Genomic DNA, 20,541 nt, shown 5'->3' on the forward strand with positions numbered 1-20,541 from the left:
GTGATGCCTCTTTTGGAGAAAAAAGAGGAAGAAGTTGTGCTGTTGGAACATTTCTGTACCATTTTTAAGCTGCTCTTGGATAGTCCTACAGTACGTCTGTGGGCAAGGGGTTTGCAAGTGACACTGCACTATCTGAAAAGAAAACGGGTGCTGCTTTCGGGGTTGTGAATTGCCACTTTCTGGCGACAACGTTTAGAACAGCCCTAAAATCTAGCATTGTGTGGTTAAAATGGCTCTTGCAGAACCTTGTGCTACTCGGGAACTTTGAAAGCTGGGGGTTTGACCCTGCTTCCCTTTAACTTGATGGGAGTTTTGCCATTCATTTGGTGAAGTATGTTTGGACGCTGGTGTCAAACCCAGCATATATGGGGATGATGTGGCTCATGTTACTTCTGCAGATGCTCTGAGAGATGTTGCTTTTCCTGAAGGGGCTCGAGGTCTCCTCTGGCCAGTACAGCCTCTTGCTTTCCCTGCTTTGGGGGGCAATGTGTTTTCCTCCTGAGGTATCACCGTGGAGCTGGCTGAGCTGCAGGTCTGTGGTCACGTCAGGGCTTTAGACCTCAAGTGGTGCACGTTGCCCGTTGTGTTATGGTGTAACAAAAGTTCTTGCATGGTTTTATTCATAGTTTTAACAATGTGCTGTAGAAACAGAGTGCAATCTCAGCTTTCCATCTGTACGTTTCCTTTGGTTTCTGATAAGAAGAGAAGTGCGGAGTTTGCACGGCTCTCCAGGGGCATGACTGACCTCTGAAGAGATGGGAGGTTCATTTTCCCAGGAAAAATTGAGTTGTGGTGGACTACAGAGGTTTGATTTGCTCTTAACTGTCCATAAACACTCGGTGAGTTAATTTCAAACTTTCCATCCAGTTTAAACTCTTGTGAAACTTGTGACAATGTGACAGAATAGTGTCAGGAGAAATTATAGACTTGGCAGCATTCTATTGAGTTAACAGACCCTGATACAACATATTTGCTGGTGAGAAATCTTTGTTATTTGAAAAAGGCACCAGGAAACCATAAAATCTGACCTTTAACCACACCACAATTAAGCTCAGATATTGATAGCAGAAATTAGAGCAAAACTGCTGAGACATAGCTGTGCTTGCAGGTTTAACATATTCCAAAATTAGAGTATTTTAAAGGGAATCCTCAGGTGGTGAGTGCAGGATAGCCTCCCTAAAACTGAGGGAAACCCATCCTGATTCTTACACGCTGATAAAGATGCTGGTAGTATGCAGCAATAGTTGATAATGGTTTTCCTGCTTAAAATACTTAGGGTTTTGGGATCTGCAAAGTCCAGACAAGAAACACCTATCCTGAGAGTGCTGGAAGCTCAGCTGACAGATTAAATCCCTTTCAAGCTGCAAGACTTGTGCCATTTGAACAGTGTTATGTATTGGGGACAGCTGGGGAGAACTATTGCAAAATGTTGGAGCAAAATCACACAAAATCAGTGGTCGAACCCCTCTGCAATTTGGCCACTCATCTCTAAGTACTTTGCAGTGCTCAGGGGAGCTTAGAACTGAATATTTTTCTAACAAGTGGGTTAAGTATATTTATTGTAATTGAAGAGAGACAAAGAAATGCTGGTTACCAGAGTTTACGCAATGAGTTAAATAGTACGTGGTGAAGGTTAGGGTTCAAGGACAGATGTGAGGGACCTGGTAGTGCTGAGGAAGACCTTACCAGAGCCCATTCCAGCCCAAGTGCTCATCACCACAGTGTTCTGGAAACCATCGTTTCCTTGAGCCTGTGCCATGGGGTAAAAAAGGGAGAGAGAAGCTGTCACTAGAGTGTGGGCTCAGGCAGTGTCAGAGGAAATGTGGGATTGTGTGGGAAAGGTGTTACCATTTACTGAGGTTTAAATACGGTCTTGGAAATTTAAGATTTTCTGGTCAATTTTTCTGTCAGAATGGGCATTTTTGTGAAACAGGGCACTTGTCCTGCCAGGTGCCAATAAGCCAGTTAATAAATGGGGAATTCAGTCTGCTGTTGCTGATATCAAGTTGATTTTTCATTATTATATTTTAAACGGAGGAAAGATGGAACCGAAATATCTATATGGTACTGGCTGTGGATTTAAGCGACTTTGCAGTACAGGAGGTTTTAAAATCTCTTTCCACAATGATGCTTGCTTGCTGAGTGAATTGCACTGATACAGATACTGTCATGGTATTCTCTTATGTTTGATTACATGTAATACCTGGAATAGTTCATGGTCAGCTGTGTCCGGTGGCTTCAGAAGGGGAGATGCCTCAACCTGCTCAGACTGCTTGCTGGTCCCACAGGCCAAAGAAAGTATCTTGCTGTGTCTTGGCTTACTCATTTCTTCACCTCACATGTGCATTGCTCAGAGAAATACGTAGGGGGTTTGCAGCACTGCTATTGCTTCTGTACTTATTTAGTTCTCTTGAATACACTCCCCTGTGGCTACAGAGAAGATGATTAAGTTATTGGAAAAATCAATCTTTCAGTTTTATCTGCATTTTTCTGTGTTTAAGGTGAAACACTGAACGTGCAATGGTGTTTGACTTTTCTAGATGATGAAGGAAGAATCTCTTCTCAAGAAAATAACCAGCGTAAACATATTAAAATATTTTTGGAAGGAAATATGAGCATCTTCCTGCATATATTACTGATTTTGCTATGAAAGATTTGTTCCTTTTTTGCAATTGTTTAGGATTGCTAGGTAGCCTAGAGTGTTAAATTACAAAATTTCAAACCCCTTCATGCATGTTGCAGGGAAGGGTTTATTGCTACATACAAATTTGGACTGTTTTACAACTACATACAAATTTGGACTGTAACTACATTTTTGAGAAGGACATTTTTATTCCCTTGCAAAAGCTTGTCATAGTTTTGGGTATTTCCAGCTGTTGGGATACTTATGACTTCCAGTTTTTCTGAATGATGTCCATCTGAGTTGATATTAGGATTAGCCTGTAGTGGTCAGGAGAGAAGTGGAAGTTGGAGGAACTGCTGCTGTTAAATTTTGCAGCCAGGCAGTTGATGTTAAAGAAGAATCTGCTGCAGAAGGCTGAGGAATTTCATGGGGCCTGTTCCGACATTCCCCTATAGCAAGACTCCCTGTGGCATCGACACAGAGTTTTGCCAGAGCAAGTCCAAGAAAACAATGTCTATTGTGTCCATTTATACACTTCAGCCATAAAACACATTCTGGGACAAAGAGAATTTGCTGTGATATAGTTGTGCTTGGGTCATGATTAGAGTGCTGTAGACCAGTTTAAATGAAAAGCCATAAATTTTAATTTTATCTCATTTTGTGCATCTAGAGTCAAGCATTATCTAATCAGGTATTGGTTAGCTAAAGTACAAATCGAACAGGGGGTCACCGGACAAGGGGAAAGGTCGAGCTTTTTTGCAGTTTGTCACTGAGGTTTTAGTATTTGCCGGCAGCCCGAATATCTGAGGGGGTCGGGAGGCTGTTGCTCAGTGGTTGTTTGAAAAGGGAAAATTGACTGCTTCTTAATCAACAAAGAAAACAAGCTTTTAAGGGATGGCAGTAATTTTTTTTTAAACAAAAGCAAGGGAACACAAATTTAGTGATTTCATCATGGTTCATGCCCTTCTATGAAAAACAACTGGGAGAGTATTTCAAAGAAAGCCTTTGAATAGGTCACCCAAGCACATGTACCTATCTTGAACTGGCATTTTCTGGTGTACGTCGAATATTCAAATTCAGGCCTTTACTGCTACAGCAAAGTCAAAGTCTCATTCACAGGGACAATTTCTTCACAGCTCTTTTTATCCTAAACTTTTATTTCTTTTCTAGGAAGGCAAAACCAAGAGCAATAAACTCTAATAAATCACGCTTGTCACAGAAGTAAAAAATATTTTAGAGCTTTATAAAGCAGCATATAATCTGTTTATAGAGCAGAGTATATTTTCCTGTCATGGCAGTGAGGCTGAAAAACATCTCCGATTCAGTAGAGTGTGCTTGAACTGATGCTGTTACTTCTGAATGGAAGTTAGGAGGGCATTTGGCTATTTGTTTACTTCTCCTCTAACGTTTTCGATATGAGTCTTTGGGGAAAACTGCACAGCTTCCTAAAAATTGTTCTGGAGTACAGGCTCCCAGCTGTTTTACAGGGAGTTGAATCGTTGCAATTTTAGGTTTCAACTCTGCACTTTTTGGCTTTCTTTTGGCATTTTTTGCAATTAAAGTTTAGGTTTATTTGAGTTTCTGGGTTCTAGGTATACAATCTATCTTTATGAAAATTAAACAACAAGTTACAAAATGTAAAGGTATAGGCTTTTAGAGTCAGAATGTAACGTATATGCTTCCAAATCTGGGTTGTAGGATCTGAACTGGTGGCTTGGTTTTCTTGCTCTTCGTATCCAAAAACTGCCACTGTAATCAATGGGCGTTACCAGCTGATTCCTCTCTGTGTAATAGATGTTATCCCCTGTTTGTGAGTCCTCCTTTGGAAAACCTTTGTCAAATTTTGAAAGCAACATCTGTCTCTTTCTATGAAAACAGAACAAAAAGCATCTTCTAAATAACTGCACATGGGATTCACACATCTTAAAACTTGAGTTAAGCTATTCTTAATAAACAATGACAGTGCTGAGGGAAATAACTCCCTTGTTGTAGTCAGTGAAATCACAGTGGGAGAGAGCAGTAGATTATGTCTTTTTCAAAAAGGAAAAATAAAAGGAACAAAGGCTTAATCGTTTCTGAATATTTTTCTTTGGGATATGGAGTTTGTTCTAGTGTTAAATAGAAAACAACTTAATTTTCTGCTGTTGTCTGACACTTTCACACTGCACTGACTTTTACAGACCAAATCTTGACCTTTCCTTGAATTATTTTTAAGAACATTAAGATGCAAAGCAACTCCACACTCAAGCAGGTGGTTGGTAAGTGGGGGAGTATAATGCAGATTCCTTGCCTAGATTTTCTCGTTGTGTATGTATTTCATGTCTACATGCAGCACAGGGGCTCAGGAACCTTTGCAAAATCATGATTGAGGAAAGGCAGAATGTGGGTTATTCTCTTCTTTGGAACTAAAGAGGAATAATTTATTTTATAGGGGGAGGGGATGCTTTTTGATCAATACAAGACCCAACCGAGTTTTGCAGATAGCATGTTCAACCCTAGCATCATCTGCTTCTGGCAGCTGCAGGTTGGGGTGACATCCCTACCTTTTCTTCAGTACATAGGTGATGTTTTAGCCCATTTGGAGCTTGGCTTTGCAAGGCGTAGAGCACTCTGGCTGACATCCAATAAAGCACTTAGGCATGGCCTTATCATCAACAGGATTACCCAGGTGTTTGAGTTAAGCATGTGCTTAGCTGCTGCGTTAAGCTCTCTGTTAGGAACATAGTGTTCAGTGTCACATAGGACGGAGTTAATACCGTATAGCTTGCGTGGGGTGAGTATGCATGAGGGTGCTTAAGACAGCCCCTTGAAAGTTGCGTACAGAAAAGATACTACTTACAGCTCTGCTAATGTTACCAGTCTGAATTCTTCTGTTGTTTGCATCTGTCTTGTGGTGTGGCTGGGACTAAGTCAGATGCCATGGCAGCACTAGAAGTCCTGCAGCAAGGTAGACAGATGCTTTGTGAGCAAAGTGTTGCTCCAAGAGGTGATGTCAGTTGGATGCCCCAGCCAGTTACCTGGCTGTTAACACCAGCTTTCTCCCTGCTCAGAGGGCAGACAGTTTATAATTAGAAATGAGCAAACATCAGGTCCTTGAATAGCAAGATATGAGCAGGTGGACTTGTCATTCAGTTTGAATTAAATATATTGACAGCAAAGGGGAGCTTGTGGTCCTTTGGGTTGTTTCATGTGGATGGAAGGAGGTTAGGACATGGGGACAACCCAGAGTAGTCCGCTGTCATCTTTCTCTACTGTTTCTTACTCCCACTCTTCAGTTTTCCTCATTCTTTGATTAACGTGATTAAGCAGAGTCTCACATCGTGAGATTGGTGGGATTTGATGCTCTGGTTTTTTGTACAAAGACCATAACCTTTCCTGGCTCAGGCATGGTTGCTGCTGCTCACTGGAAGGGGAGCATGAACAAGATCTGCAAAACTCCCTCTTTGGCTCTCCAATGGAGCTATTCTCAGAAAACATGCAAAACTGTATAGCACAAGTGGCTGAGAGGCTGTAGTGGCTGCCAGAAGGGAGGTGCCACTTGCATCTGTCCTGAACCAGCTCTGGCACCAGGGATGCTGCTCATGGGGCTGAGTTGCTGAGCCAACCCAGAGCCAACCTGGCAACAGCATCAGGACGAGTTTTTTGGCCTGTGCAGGAGCTGAGGGGGTGCTGGTGTGGCATGGCTGTGAAATCTCGGATAAAACCTTTGTCTCAATTAAACCTGAAATTGTTTGTGTAGAATTGACTATTTCTCCATCCATGGAGGATGCTTTGCCATGTCCTTGACCCTGGGGGCAGAAAATTCCCCATTTCATAGCACAATCTAAAGCCACAGAAACATCTCTGTAGGTCTGTGTATGTATTCCCCACAAAGCTACCGAGGTTTTAATTTAATCAGGAGGAGCATTAACTCCTGAGGGAAGCAGAGTGAAACCATAAGGGTCAAGTGGACTTAGAAGTAGGAAGGGGGGAAGGAAGTTTTGTCACCATCCTCAGAGCAGAACTGTGGCAAGTTTTCAGGAATTTGTATTCCTGTTCAAAATAAGGTAGTTATTATTTACTCAAATGTGACCTGAGCAGATTTTGAGTTCAGTAGCACTTTGTCCAAGCAGGTAATAAACTGGGAGAAAAGTTGACATTGGAGTAGATTTCTGAGATTATAAAATACAAAGAAAAATAATTGTGAGAGATGCCAGATGTCCCTTTAAAACACAAAAACTGTAAATTGAATTTAGCCATTAAGAAAGACAACATCAGAAAGAAAAATATAAAAGAACTGAAGAGAATAATAATTGCATCTAATAGAACTGACAAACAATCATAATTCTTCCCATTAAATAAATATGTTATAAAGAATTTATTATGAAATGCCACATTATGCAAGCCAGGATTCAAAGATGAGTTCTTTGCATTAAGTACAGTAGATGCCATTAAGGAAAACAGTCAATATGTCACTAAGCCATGGCCTGTAAAATTAAATTGATTTGGTAAATGTAAGTAAGATAGATCTGTTTGCTTTCATCATCAATTTTGAGTGGGTGAACAGGTGATGTCACCAACCTGGGAGCGATAAAGATGCAGGACCATCTGGAAAGCTTTGTGATGGATGGGCAACTGCTTTTGGATAGTGACAGTGCTGTGGTACTTTGTCACTTGGGATGCAGTACTTAATAACTTTTCAATACCATCATAATAAATTTCACTGCCTTATTAATATAGAAATGGTGAGTTATTACTGTGATGGCTATTGTAAATAACAAGAGATGCAGCTGTCAAAAGCTGATTGTTTGGGCATGTTTCTTTAAGCAACACAGTTGACTTGGGATAATCAACGTATGTCTATACCAGCAGAGTTTATTGCTCTTGTCAAAAGAAAAAGCTGCATTATTCAAAAATTATATGAAGTCCATAATAAACAAGTTTAATATATTATCAGACTTTTCCTATAAGTTTCCTAACACAGGACAATAAATCACTTTTAATAATGCCTTTCCATGTACAATAATATCCTTATGCTGTAATAATGTCCTTTCCTAACTATTCACCAAACACAGAACTTCTGAAAAAACAGAAAGGTATCTCTCACTCATCAGAACACTTACAAAATTAAATCTCCCTATTTCATTAAAAGGTTACTTTTGATATAAAGCTGATGGGCTCTAGCTGTGTCTTTAATTTTAATTGAACAGATGTAGTTAAAAGTAATCTATGACAAAGAAATACAGACAAAATTATAACCATGTGTCCCTAAATACTGGCAGGAAAGAGCATCTGTGGATGTTTTATGAAAGCCCAGGGCTGCTCCGTGACATTGCTGGTAATGTCATTGGTCTGAGGACTGGAGAGAAACAAAATGCATAGATAGTTGTTAGCAGAAGATGAATTACCAGATCAATCATTTAGCACCATTCAGAGTATTATACTATTGTTCCCTGGGAAGATAATTAAATCAATGATGTCTTTCTTATTTGTGTAGAGAGGCACAAACTCGTAAAGAATATCCAAAGCTCCTCAAATATATTATTTCTGGATTATTTTTTTTTAAACCCTACTGACTTTGCCTTTCAGACTCTAGCTTTGTCTCTCTTTTCAATTAAATGTCTCTCCACCATTTCTATGACTGCTGAAAAGAGAGCCAGCAGTCTATTAACAGGCAATAAAGTTCAGGAAGCCTAAGACTAGTTTCTTGGGTCAGAGGTGAAAATTGCATACTAAATGAAACAAAGGTGTGTCTTGATGGCTCAACAAGCAGTGGAGAGACAAGCGTACATGTGGGCAGGAGGAGATGGTCATCATTAAACAGAAGCAAATGAAGACAGGGGTTGGTGTATGGCAAAATGCTTATTAACCCAAATGAACACATGCACTTCAGAGGATGTAGCACTGAGGTTTGGCATTTAAACCGCTGCATGATTTAATAGTACCATTGAAAATCTGGTCATTTGGTCTAATGAAGACATCACTAGGCTTTAAAAACAAAACAAAAGCCCCAAATCCTGCTTGCTAGAGCCTGCAGGTTGGGGTGTGTTTATCAGAATGGTGCAAAAATATACTTATCTGGAAGTAAAGAATAGAAAACAATAACTTGTTAATAGGGTATTTTGACCCCAGAGAGTATTAATATGGCTTTTTATTGACGTGACAGCCCTCGTATTTCCTGGCTGAACAGTAGGTGGCACACGCAGGAGTGAGGCCATAGGTTGTCATAATCCAGCCCGATTTTGTATAATCACATTAACTTTGGCACATACAATAAGCATTAATTTGGAAAAAAATAGAAATGTTAAGTAGCCTTTCCTTTTAAAATCGAGTCCTAGCATTTAGTGTGCAAAGATGTAAAAGATCCCACAAAAGGCATAACATTTCATCGGGTGAAGCCTATGGCGTAAAGGGGCTCTTGTGTATAGTGGGTTTCCCAAAGTGTTGTTCTTAGTCTTAACTTGATGAAGTGTATTGGCAACGTGCACAGAGCCGGGTTTTTACATGCTGCCTCAGAGACCTGGTGCGTAGCTGTTCGGGATTTCTGAGAATAATTTTCAGTGCCTTACTATCTTCTCAAAATGACCTCGAGTGGTAAATTGGCTTTCAGAAATGTAGCTATAACTATATGGGTATTTTGTTAAAAAATTAAATCTGAATATTCATGTTTTCTGAGAGATTTGTGGTCATGGTATTTCTGTTGCTTACAGCAGCAGGTATTTCAAAACCATGTTGATTTTGTGCAAAAATTTAAGTCTCTCTGAGATGGAAAAATGGCAGTTTGGGTATGGGAAAGTATCAGCATTACTGCATTTACAGAAAATATTCTTTAAAGCCAAAATCTAAGCAATCATCTAGCGATAACCTCTGCATAAGCCAAAAATCTGCATGCGAATGTGGAAAAAGTGACTTTTCTTGCTAGTGTTAATGTGGCATCTACCTGTTTGGAATACCTACGTGTGTAGGCATCTAAATGACCAGTTAACAAGGAGGAGAGAAACCAGTTTTTCTATCTCTAATGCTAAAACCAGAAATGAACCTGCCAAACCCTCTGTGCCTGCAGAGGAAGATGGTGTCGATGCCCAGAGAGAGCAGGTGTGTGCCGCAGTGCCGTGCCCATGGCCTTTGAAATAGGCCTTCTGTTCTGCACAGAAGACAGTATCTTTGTTTCCCCTCAGTTAAGACTATGTAAGGAGGCCTTTTTTTCTTATTTATTTGAAGATCTGTGGTCTCAAAATGAATTTTTTTGATCCCTTGACCCCTGGCAGTGCACTTCTCTTTTCTTCCTTCATCACAGTTTTCTTTCCCCTCCCATAGCCAGGGCTACTGTCCTCCATGCCATCCCAAAACCTCACGAGTCAGCTAAGATCCTATTCAGCCTCTTGAAAAACCCTGTAATTTCCTTCTCTTTGGCCCTTTCCAAATCTTTTGCAAGTCTCGTCCATCTCTGGCCATCATCTTCCTTTATTTTTTCAGCAGGCCACTACCATAATGTTCATCTTTGCCTCTGGCATTGCCTGTGTACACAGTTTGCTAACCCGGCTTATTTGCCTTTTAGTGTCTACATATATTTTAGTTTTCCACTGCATCCTTTCCCGTCTCTGCTCTTCTCATGTCAACATTTCAGTGTCCCTCAGTCCACCTAGGCTGGGTGCTCCACTGCTCCGGGGGACACAGGCTGCCTGTATCTTCCCACAAACTCTTCTCTCTGCTTGAAATATCACCGCTTTCACCCTTGGCAAAGCGGCTTAATCCCTACCAATATGAGGCCCCGCTATTTCCTTTCAAAAGTTGATTTTTTCAAATTATCTCCCAAATTTGATGGCTGGCATTGTTGTGAAAAAGGCAACATTTCAACTTCTGTGCTCAAAGCCTGTTCCCTCCCACCCATGCAAGCGAAGCTGAATAAAATGTGTTTTAGGCAGAAATAATGATGCCTTGTTTCCACACTAGTTTAAATAATTATTTGAAAATTACGACTTTAACAGAAGCTGCTGTGTGTGTAAAGAAACCCTCCTGGTAGGGATTCAGCTCTGTAAGTGTGGCTTGTTTGGCATTTGCATTCAAATACTTTTGTGCTTCTGGAGCGTTTTTTAAGACTTGACTATCTGCTGCCACCACCCATGACAACAATGCACAAGTAGAAGATGAAAATTCTGGTTTTCAGCCCCAGCATTCCTGAATAAAATTTAGCTGATTGCAACAGTATCATTTTGGGTGTGATTTTTAGTGGGTTTGACTTTGAATGGGTTTAGAAAAGGTGCTTGAGCGGCTTTTGTCCCCATGCTAATGCCCCCGCAGCAGTGGGAGTCAGGAGGAGTGAAATGATGACCTGAAATAGCAGACTGCTCCAAACAGAGCTGGATTAATGTGAAATGGGGCCCTCTCCCCATCCAGCCAGGAAGCCTTCAGCCAGCCTGGGGGCACCCGTGCCATACCCCATCCCGCATCCCTTCGCAAGCCCTCCCCATCAGACCCACAGCCCCTGAGCCCCTGCTCCTCGTGCAGCAAAGAAACTCCCCAAAGTGGGTGTCCAGCAGCCCTGGCAGGGTGATGAGCTGTGTGCCATGCCAAACATGAAACGGCGGAGGGATCAGAACCCAATTTGCCCATATTTTGATGGGTTTTGTACAATTTTTTATATGCGACGGATGCGTTTGATGTGTTTGGAAAATTCGGCAGCAGTGTTCCTCCTGTGATATTGCCAGGCTTGCTCTGTAACACTGAAGAAGAAGAGAAAAAAAAAAGCCTTAGTGTTGGGAATTATAAATAATTTGATGCAACAGGTTTAAGTTACCATTTTTGTGGTGAAAAGAAAAGCTTAGCATGATCCAGATTTTCCTTGGTTTCCTCCCATTCTGCTGAGAAGCAGAGGTATTCACATTTCTTTGTCTAACAGTTTTATAATGTCTTAAGAGATTAACAGTGAGCATGAATGAGGGGCTGAGGATTAGACGACAAAAAGCCCAGGCCGTCCACTACCTTGTTTGCACATTTTACATTTTTCAGCATTGCCGAGTGAGTATAGAAACTAAGGAAAGATAATAAGGACCAGAGTCCCAAAAGTGTTTAGTGATTCAAAAAAATTCAGATGCCATGTCAGAACTGACAGAATGATGGAGCATTATGTGGCAGGACCCACTTTTTTGTCTTAGGGTAAGCTCTCGCCCTGAGTGAATGCAGATGTTATCGTAGGATCCCAGACAGACAGTCAGTGAAATGTGACAAGCTGTCAGCAAAGTTACACTATGTTGAGTTTGCTAAAATATCCCAAAGCTTTGTACATGGCTTTTATTTATTATTTATTTATTTATTATACATAGAAAAGTTGGCACAATCAATCTGAAAAAAAGGAGGGAAGAAGAAAAAAACCAAAAAAAGCAATGGTTACAGTAACCTTTCCGGTCAGAAATCCTTTGAATGGTTCAGACGTGGCTGTAAAAGTTTTTTTTAAGAGTAGAGGAGAATTATCATCTGAAATATTTGGAAGGTTCTGTTGGTGTTGGTAAAATTTCTGAAAGCAAAGCACATGCATGGTAAGGCTGTTAACCACATGTCATACTGTGTCAGTCATTCCCTGAATGATTTGGGTATTTACCCCTGTGAAATGCTTAGTCAAACCAGTAACAGCAGCCAGCAGAAGTGAATCCTACCAGTACTCAGCTTGGCTTTCTCTTTAGTGGGGCATCAGCTTCAAAATACAGGGTTTATAAGCAACTGTAATTCCTTTACACTTTTTTTTTTTTTTTAACCTCAGAAATAGAAACAACCTGGTAAAATGGTAAACTGAATGGCAAAAAGGATGTAAAGTGAACTGATCAAAACGTGTTCGGGAAAATAAAAATATACATCAGGGCAAATTGATGTAAATGATCTGAATTCAGACACCCTGAAGTAATAATGAGGCTCAGAAAATTACTTTTGTTTTGAAATTTGGGTCTACAAGGGATGTTTGATTTGTAGATATTGTAACAAGATATAAGCTTTTTCAATTTTGAGTAGAAACCGAAGGGCCCCATTCTGCATAATCCTAAATACTTAACTCTCAAGGAATCTGCAGGGAAGTGTTGTTATTTATATGCCAACACACTCCCAGGACTGTGCTCAGTATTTTCTTGTTTTAATACTTCATTATGTAGAAAATATAAATATATACTGGCAAACTTGACTATTTTTACACATGCAACTGATTTTCACCTTTGAATTAAGACTGCATCAGATTCAAGCTTTTACATAATTAGAGGACGGGGGGCCTGAAATACTGATGTTTTCAATTTCTTTCACAGATTTATTTTAAAGGTATATTTCATTATACAGGCAAGTAGATTTTGATTTGAAAATGCTAAAGTAAATTGCATATCTGCTTTGTAAGTAATTATATATATCATTCACAGGAACCCCTTTAATAGTCTGTATTCTTGTCTTATTACTGTTAGCTTAAGCCTAAATTTAACGAGAAGGCTGTTTATAGTGGCACAAACTAATATATTTTGCTAGAATACAAGTTGCAGTATGTTCATTCTCTTCAAAGCAGAGCGGAATAATGCACGTGATTTATAATCAGTTTAAGTCTCCTTTTGAATGAGATGATCTTTCATTATTTGTTTCCATATACTGAAAATATTAATTTACTTCTAGAAGCAGGGGAGAAAGGGAAACAGAGCCAGCCACAATTTAGTGTAATTTGTGTTACGGCAAAATGTGTTACCAGACAACACAATAACCTTCCTTGATTTGGAAAAATGGGATGCAAAGACGCTTAAAAGATAACAATCTCGTGCAGTGTTTTTTTCAAAAAACCTGAAGTAAACAATCCAACTAAATTACGCATATGGAGGAAATGATTGAGAATATGTTTAGCTGGTAATCGCACTCATGCCGAAGTTTTAAATTTCATCTGTCTGCTCAGATCTATTGTGATCCATTAAGTGGCTTCCTTTTTTTCCGACAAATTGAATGCTGCAACTGCAAGGAGCTCTTTTGTTCTTTTAATTCAGTCAGCATGGAAATGATTTTCTCATTTCAGGCCCTTTTCTGTCCTCTCTTCATTGTGTCAATAAAATAGAGTTGTGCAGAGCTGCTCTAATCAGCTTAGAGTGCTAATTCATTGCATGGGATGCTATCTGGGTCTGGCTACAGGTGGGCACTATAAGGGGTCAGTCTCCAGGGGAGTCTAATTGTGTCTCTCTTGGGTCTTGTTTGCAGAATAACTGAAATCTCAAACTCTGGCTTAAGAAAGGAAGGGAAAACGCAGAGACGTAGGCATATAGGAGCATGCACCGTCTCTAGATGTACCTGCTCGGTCTTTTAGTTGCTTCTATTTTGACACTGTTTGGGGAACGAAATGCTTTAGTTCAGTGGCATAAGATTATTAAGGCACGTTGTAGATCAATTTAAAAATGTAAATAAGAATGTGGTCATTTTGAGATATAGGTGTGCAAGAGGGAAACTGATGCTGTGGTGCTGGTGAGGGTTTTAGGGGAGGTTTGCCTTTAAATGTTAAAGGCTTTTAAAAGACTGATGAAAAACAAGAAAATGTATTATTTGGATAACAAATCCTCTCTGCACATGCCAGTGGTGGTCTTTAGCAAGCTTTTTGCCAGGGCACCAAGGTACACTGAGCGCAAGGCAGCCTGTCCAGCGCTAAGGAGCCTAGGAAATCCCAGGCAAGTGAGGCAGGGAGCCGGGCTCCCCCGTCCCACCCCAGTGCCTAAAGCCCATGGCAGCCCCTTCTTCTGGTGTGGAGGGGCTGTGCTAACGGCAGGAGGTGATGCTTTCTGCTGGGCGCTTCGGGTCCTGTACTGGGTTATCTCAGAGAGCTGCTAGGGAAAGGTCAAGAGAGGACTAGTGCAGGGGGAATGGAAATCTCAGGTTTATCTTCTGCCCCAATATCGCACAGTTTGGCATCAGAAGTCTCCCTGATGCAAGACAAGCATGCTGCAGGCTTTGTTGTTTTGGTTTGGGTTTTAGTTGGTTTTTTTGTTTATTTGTTTGGGGTTTTTTTCCTGTTTTGTTTGTTTGCTTGTTTGTTTTTAAATAGATGAACTTATGTTTGCCACCGATCACAAACAAACTGAGAAAAGGGGTGCTGGTGGGGAGAGGGGGTTAGGTGACTGCTGGTGATGTCTCCTGTCACCTTGTCGCAGGGTGGGAGGCGTGGGAGCATCTGCCCTGGGATGTGTCCTTGCCTCTGCCAGCCTTGCACCCTTGGGGCGGTCCCTGGCACCTTTTCCATTAGGGACTGAGCAGAAAGAGCCCAGATTTCCAAGACAGATGTGATAGACACTGCTAAATCACTTCCTGATGTCGTGCCAGCAACCCCAGCGATGTTACAGCACGCACAAGTCTGCTCCTAGCACTTGCTGTGCAAGCCAACAGAGATGGGCATAGACAAAATAGTAATTATGGATCTCCTACCAGAAATTTCTCAGCGCTTTGAAGATGGCAGAGAAGCCCTGGCACTCCTCCTCGCCAGGGAGGAAGGGCATAGCTTGTTGCAGAACAGGCAGAAAGAAAAATGCAGTAGAAGTGGTAAACACAACTGTGCAAATCATACATTTCCTTAACAGTGTAGCAAAAGGTAAAAGAAGCTTTATTTGGACAACTTTTTTTTTTTAAATTAACACGAATTCTCACAGAATGCATTTCCTGTGCTCACAATTGCTTGTGCAAAAATTGGGCACTTTGGAGTTACTTTTAAAATCTCATACCTGAGAAAAATTATTGGGTCCCTCCCAGCCTCTTTTACCCCTGTGACTGAGGTTCTCACTTGCTTATGTGTAAGAAAAGCAGAGAGGGGATGGCTGTGGCATGTACCCGGGGCAGGGGCAGCCACTCTCCTGGATGGAGCACAGGGAGTTTGGGGAATGGGCATGTGACACAGTCTCCCAAAAGCTGGTGCCTTTTCTGCGGAGAAGCCAGTGCAGGCTGCAGAAGGGATTTCAAGGCAACGTGAGCTCGGCAGGACATCAAAGCCTTGTCCTTAGCTACTTCCACAACTGCAGTTTTCCATCACTCCAAAGTGAACCTGATTGAATTTGGGCAGGACTGTTCCCCATGGGTGGATTTTCTACAGGAGCGATAAGCTGTCAGTCTATTGTGGTTTTGTGGCAGAGCTGCCACCATGAAAATTAATTAACATACCTGAAGACACCCTGAGCAGGAAATCATAGTGCTGCTCTGTGATTCAGGGGTGAATAGGATCTCTCTATTATCAAAAACTCCATCAGGGAAGAGGAAATTAAGTTCCTAATTAGACAGTGTCCAAAGGAAGAAGTGAGGCATTGAAGAGATGAAGAAAATTGAGAGGTAGCTGATGCACGTATCAGGCTAATGATAGAAAAGGAAATAGTAGAGCTTGAAAGGTCACTGACCTTATTAGGCTAGGAGAAAAGTAGTAGATCTTCAAAAGCTTTCACCTATGATAGGTTGACAATGTGTGAAGTTCTCTAGATGGTCAGAGAGGAAAGACAGCCCAGAAAGAGCATGGGAACAAATTAGGTAGATTACAGTGAACTGCATCAATGCAGCATGAAAAGCGTGTTTAGAAAAGAGAGGAATTCAGAGTAGAAATAGCCAGAGATGTTTCATTATTTGACAAGGTCTCTTTTCAGTACGAGTACAGGTTTTTCTTTCCCACTTGGTAATCTTTTTTTTTTTTTCTAATATCAATTAAGCTCAATAATGATCCCTCACTGGGTATAACATTTCCCTAGTGAAGTATTTGCTTTCTGCTGAACTGAAATATTTCGGTGGTAGCCAATTCTGAATTTTAATTTCAGTGAGATGAAGATAGCACTGCTTAATAAAAGCTTCAACGTTGCTTTCTGAATATAAGAAACATGTTCTACATCACTTAGTGAAAGCATTGGAGCTCCCTTAGTGGCAAGAGACTTTTACCTTGGAATACCAAACCTGGCCAGCTGCAAGAGTTTTAAAGGCTGTTATAGGTTATTTTCTCAGTAGGTAAAATCTTCCTGGCTCTTTAAATGAGATATTACAAGAAACAAGTCTATAGCAAGTCAAATGAAATACCCCTGCAGCCTGCCTCCTCCCAGCCTCTCTTCCTGCAGCAGTTTTGTGCTGTACATAGGTGATTTCTCAGAGCCAGCAAGGCCTGATTAAAATCTTCCCTGCTGGTTCATGTACAAGCATGGGTTTGAGTTTTAGAGGTAGGGTTGCTTCTCTCTCTTTCTGGTAAATGCTCAAGTTTTCTTGTTCTGACTGTTGATAGGAAAGGGGGAGAAGGAATGCAAAGAAGAAAGAGGAAATTAAAAATCCAGCACAGCGTATTTTTCATGCAACAGAAGCAATCCATTTACAATGTAACATAACAGCAGTTTTTCAATCAAAATAAATGAGGACAAATTCTCTGCTGGTAAAAAATGGATGTAGCACCATGACTTTCCTTTACCATAAGCAGAGTACAATCCATTCCAACAGTACCGTTATAAACCATATGTGAAGACAGACCGGGAAAAAGCCAAAGTTTTTTCTTTTGTTATAAGAAAGTGAAATGGTGGTTTTTTGTTGTTTGGTTTGTTTTTTTTTTGTGTGTGCTGGTTTTTTTTTTTTTTTTAATGCTATGGATAAAAAAGTAAATACTGTTGTATTCTGAAATTAAAAAACCCTCTGTGGACAAATGCTACTATGTGGTATTTGACAAATAAGGCAAAAGGTGCTTCCAGATTCTACCTTGAAGAGTTAATGCTTCCTCATCATCAGAAGAAAAATCAAACATGGTACACTTCACATCTTTTTCTGGTGCTTGTGATCCTGCCCTGAAGCAGAACCACTTTGTAGGACTCCAGCCTGGAGGCCAGAAGTGCTGCTGAACCCGTTGAGCAGAGGTGCGGTGCATGCCTCCATCCCTAGGAGGGCTCTGCAGAAAGGCGTTATGGGTCCTAAAGTTCCTGGAGATGGAGAAGGGCTGCCACCCCCGATTAGATGTGGTTTGTAATAGTATCGTCCTGTTTTCACTCACCACAGTAGAACATTTCTACTAGGCTAACAAGGCATAGGGTAATGAGAAACATGCCAAGTTTAAGGGAAAGACGAGTCGAACCTACATACAGGAAACAAATGTGATCAATTACCCCAAGTGTAGAGCTCACAGATACCTTATCTTAAGGCTCCTTAAAGTAAGAACTTGATTGTTTCCAAATGCGTCTAAGGAGCTAGTGATAGAAACACATTAATACGAGAGACGTGAAATTTTATTACCTCCAAAAATTGTCATTATTACTTGCTTCTAAAGACATGGAAGAATCAACACAACTGTCTAACACATGATCATAGCAATAAATCTACGGCTACCTATGCATGTGCGGGCTGTACATGTAGAAGCAGAGTTTTAACATTATATTATCACAGTCATCTAAGTAATATTTCAAAAAGCCACCGGTATTTATCACAAAAAAATTTCCTCTCTTGCAGTTTATTTTATTCATTTTTTTTCATTAGCACTGGACCTTTTTCTTTTCTTCAAATATTTTAAAGAAGCTCAGCTGGTGATTATTCTCACTGTAGGTGTTAAACCTTCTGTAGACTGTTACTGAACTTAGATTGACACTGGAAATGGGGATCGTTAGCTGAAATTTCTGACAAATGGTGCATTTTCTGAAGACACTTTAGGAGCAGGGAGAAATGTGTAATGGCCAGCTCATACTAAGGTATGGATTTGACCTAAAGTTACGTGACTCTCTGCTAGTTTTTTAATGTAAATCTGGCTTGTTTAGGACAGGATTATATTCTTTTTCATGAAATTGCTACTGTCTATAGGAACATCGCCCATGAATGAATGTGTGGGAGACAGAAAGTCAGTGTGGGCAATCTAACACACTCTTCCTGTGCATGCAAGTTGTATGTGAGATCTGATGGAGGTATACGACCGCAAAACTTGGAATTGCATTAGACCAGTTGTTCGAGATGAGCGTGGTGCTGCTTATACCTTGTGGGTGGACTTACACTTGCTGAGACTATGACTGTGGAGCAAGGCAGAGTGTTGCCACTGGTTTTAACAGCAGTAACACCAGCACCTGGTGTTCCTACACATGATAGTATTCCATAGGAAAGCAATTTAAAAGTTAGGCACTCAGGGTTGATGTATTGGTAGGAGGAATCAAAATACAATGTTGGTGTTTTTTGTCAGTAAAGAGTCCAGACTGAATTTCCAAAGAGTCTGTTCACTTTGTAAATCTGCACCGGATCCACCTTTGCATAATGCAGACTGAAATGAGGGCTAGAACATCTCAGTTTTGCTAGACATCTCTTGACATCGGTGTTGCTGTATGAAGGGGGTTATTGCTTTGTCCTGCAGGGGCAGGATTGTTTCCATTAAAATGTGTTTGCTTCTCTCCTGAGATAACAAGTTCAGCAGCATCTTTAACACACTATTCTATTTAGCATCGTTGTTTTGTGTCTGAGATAAAAATTAAATTGTTCTAACATACATGCATGTTTACTAATTCCAAAAGAATGAGGTGTTTATTACAAATGATCATTTAAACTCTTCAGACATGCTTGTTATAGTGATGCATGGGGTGGTCATTTCAAAGGACAATGCTAAAATGTTAAAAAAAAAAAAGTTTCAGGCATTTTCAGCTGGAATTATATTCAATACCGACCTGTTACGGTTTATTAAAGTTCTGCATTTTAGCCTGGAGACATTTGCCGGTGCAAAAGTAATGGCTGCTTTAACATTCGTGTACAAAAGTGGAATTTAAGAGATTAACTTGCATTTGACCTACTTCAGCTCTCCTGGTACTGAGGGGTGCAGAGGCACAGAATTAATTTCTCTCAATTTGTGGCTCTCAGGGGTGCTGCTAAAGTTTGAGAGTGCTTGAATTTTAAGAGTCTCCTGGTGTGCTGAGAAGGTTTTGTTACTGCATGGAGTTCTGTTAGCGGCAGGGACTGAAGTGCCAGTTTTATCTATTTGATTAATAGCCTGATTGAGTTCTAGTGTATCTTTGAAAGAAAAAAACATATTTTCTCTCCCACTCGAACAGCATTTTTTCCCACATACGCCGATTCTTCTATCTCACCCAGTAACAGCAACTTGAAACAGCCAATGGACTGAGAAGTGTCTGCTGGGTGTAACTTCTAGTCTGCAGCTCTCAAGCTGAGATCAGCTTTACATACAGATCTGTCTTACCTCCACAGTAATCTGGGATTTACCCAGGATCTACTGTATGTTTGTTGTGTGTGATATTAATGGGCTGCTCCTAACAGGATATAAGTCAGGGTAGTATTGTTTGGACTGATGTGATTTTAAAAGCTAGCAAATGACTGTGCAATTATTACTCCAGTGCTGTGTCTTTACTACAGTACTAATGCATCTAAAGAGATTTTTGGCAAAGCAATTTATACACTTGTGAAATTGGCTGTAACTACTGAATGTGCAACACTTCCTTCTCTCACCGAGTTTAAAAGGTCTGTTTTAGTTCCTTATCAATATGCTTCAGCCCTCCTTTTCCTTTTAAAATAACTGCTGTTCAGTGGAAGATTTCTTTGTGCAGAATCAGGACTGACATGACGTGATTTATTCCCAGCTCACTGCAGTTTATCAAGGAAATAAACAGAGGAAGCAATAATGCATGTAGGTACCTTCCTGTGTCAAATATGCATGTTGGGGAATAAGATGATAAAGACAAAAGATTTCTAAAGTCTTCTGAATAAATTTTTTCTTGATTTATCACATTGTCACATAGGTATACTGACATTGAGTATTTATCGTTTCTCGAAATTTTAAAGTAAAAGCAACTTCTGCTTCTCTGAGATCTCCAGCTAAATCATAGCACAGCAGAGTCTGGAGGCTGCATGTTTGTACGTTACTGTTTATCAACAAGCACAACATTAAGCGTCTTCTGCCTAACAGAAAAACGCATATTAACCACAGCAAAACAAAACATGTATCTTTGTATTTCATAACATACATGAAG

At 40.5% G+C, this 20,541-nt stretch overlaps 1 protein-coding gene across 1 annotated transcript in view; it reads left to right on the top strand.

Annotated features, from left to right (window-relative positions):
* MECOM (MDS1 and EVI1 complex locus) overlaps positions 1-20,541 on the top strand; it is a 346,531-nt gene that overhangs the window by 154,693 nt on the left and 171,297 nt on the right. The gene's annotated exons all lie outside the window — the stretch shown is intronic.

This window comes from Falco cherrug, chromosome 11 (assembly GCF_023634085.1).
Source record: "Falco cherrug isolate bFalChe1 chromosome 11, bFalChe1.pri, whole genome shotgun sequence".
Taxonomy (NCBI): domain Eukaryota; kingdom Metazoa; phylum Chordata; class Aves; order Falconiformes; family Falconidae; genus Falco; species Falco cherrug.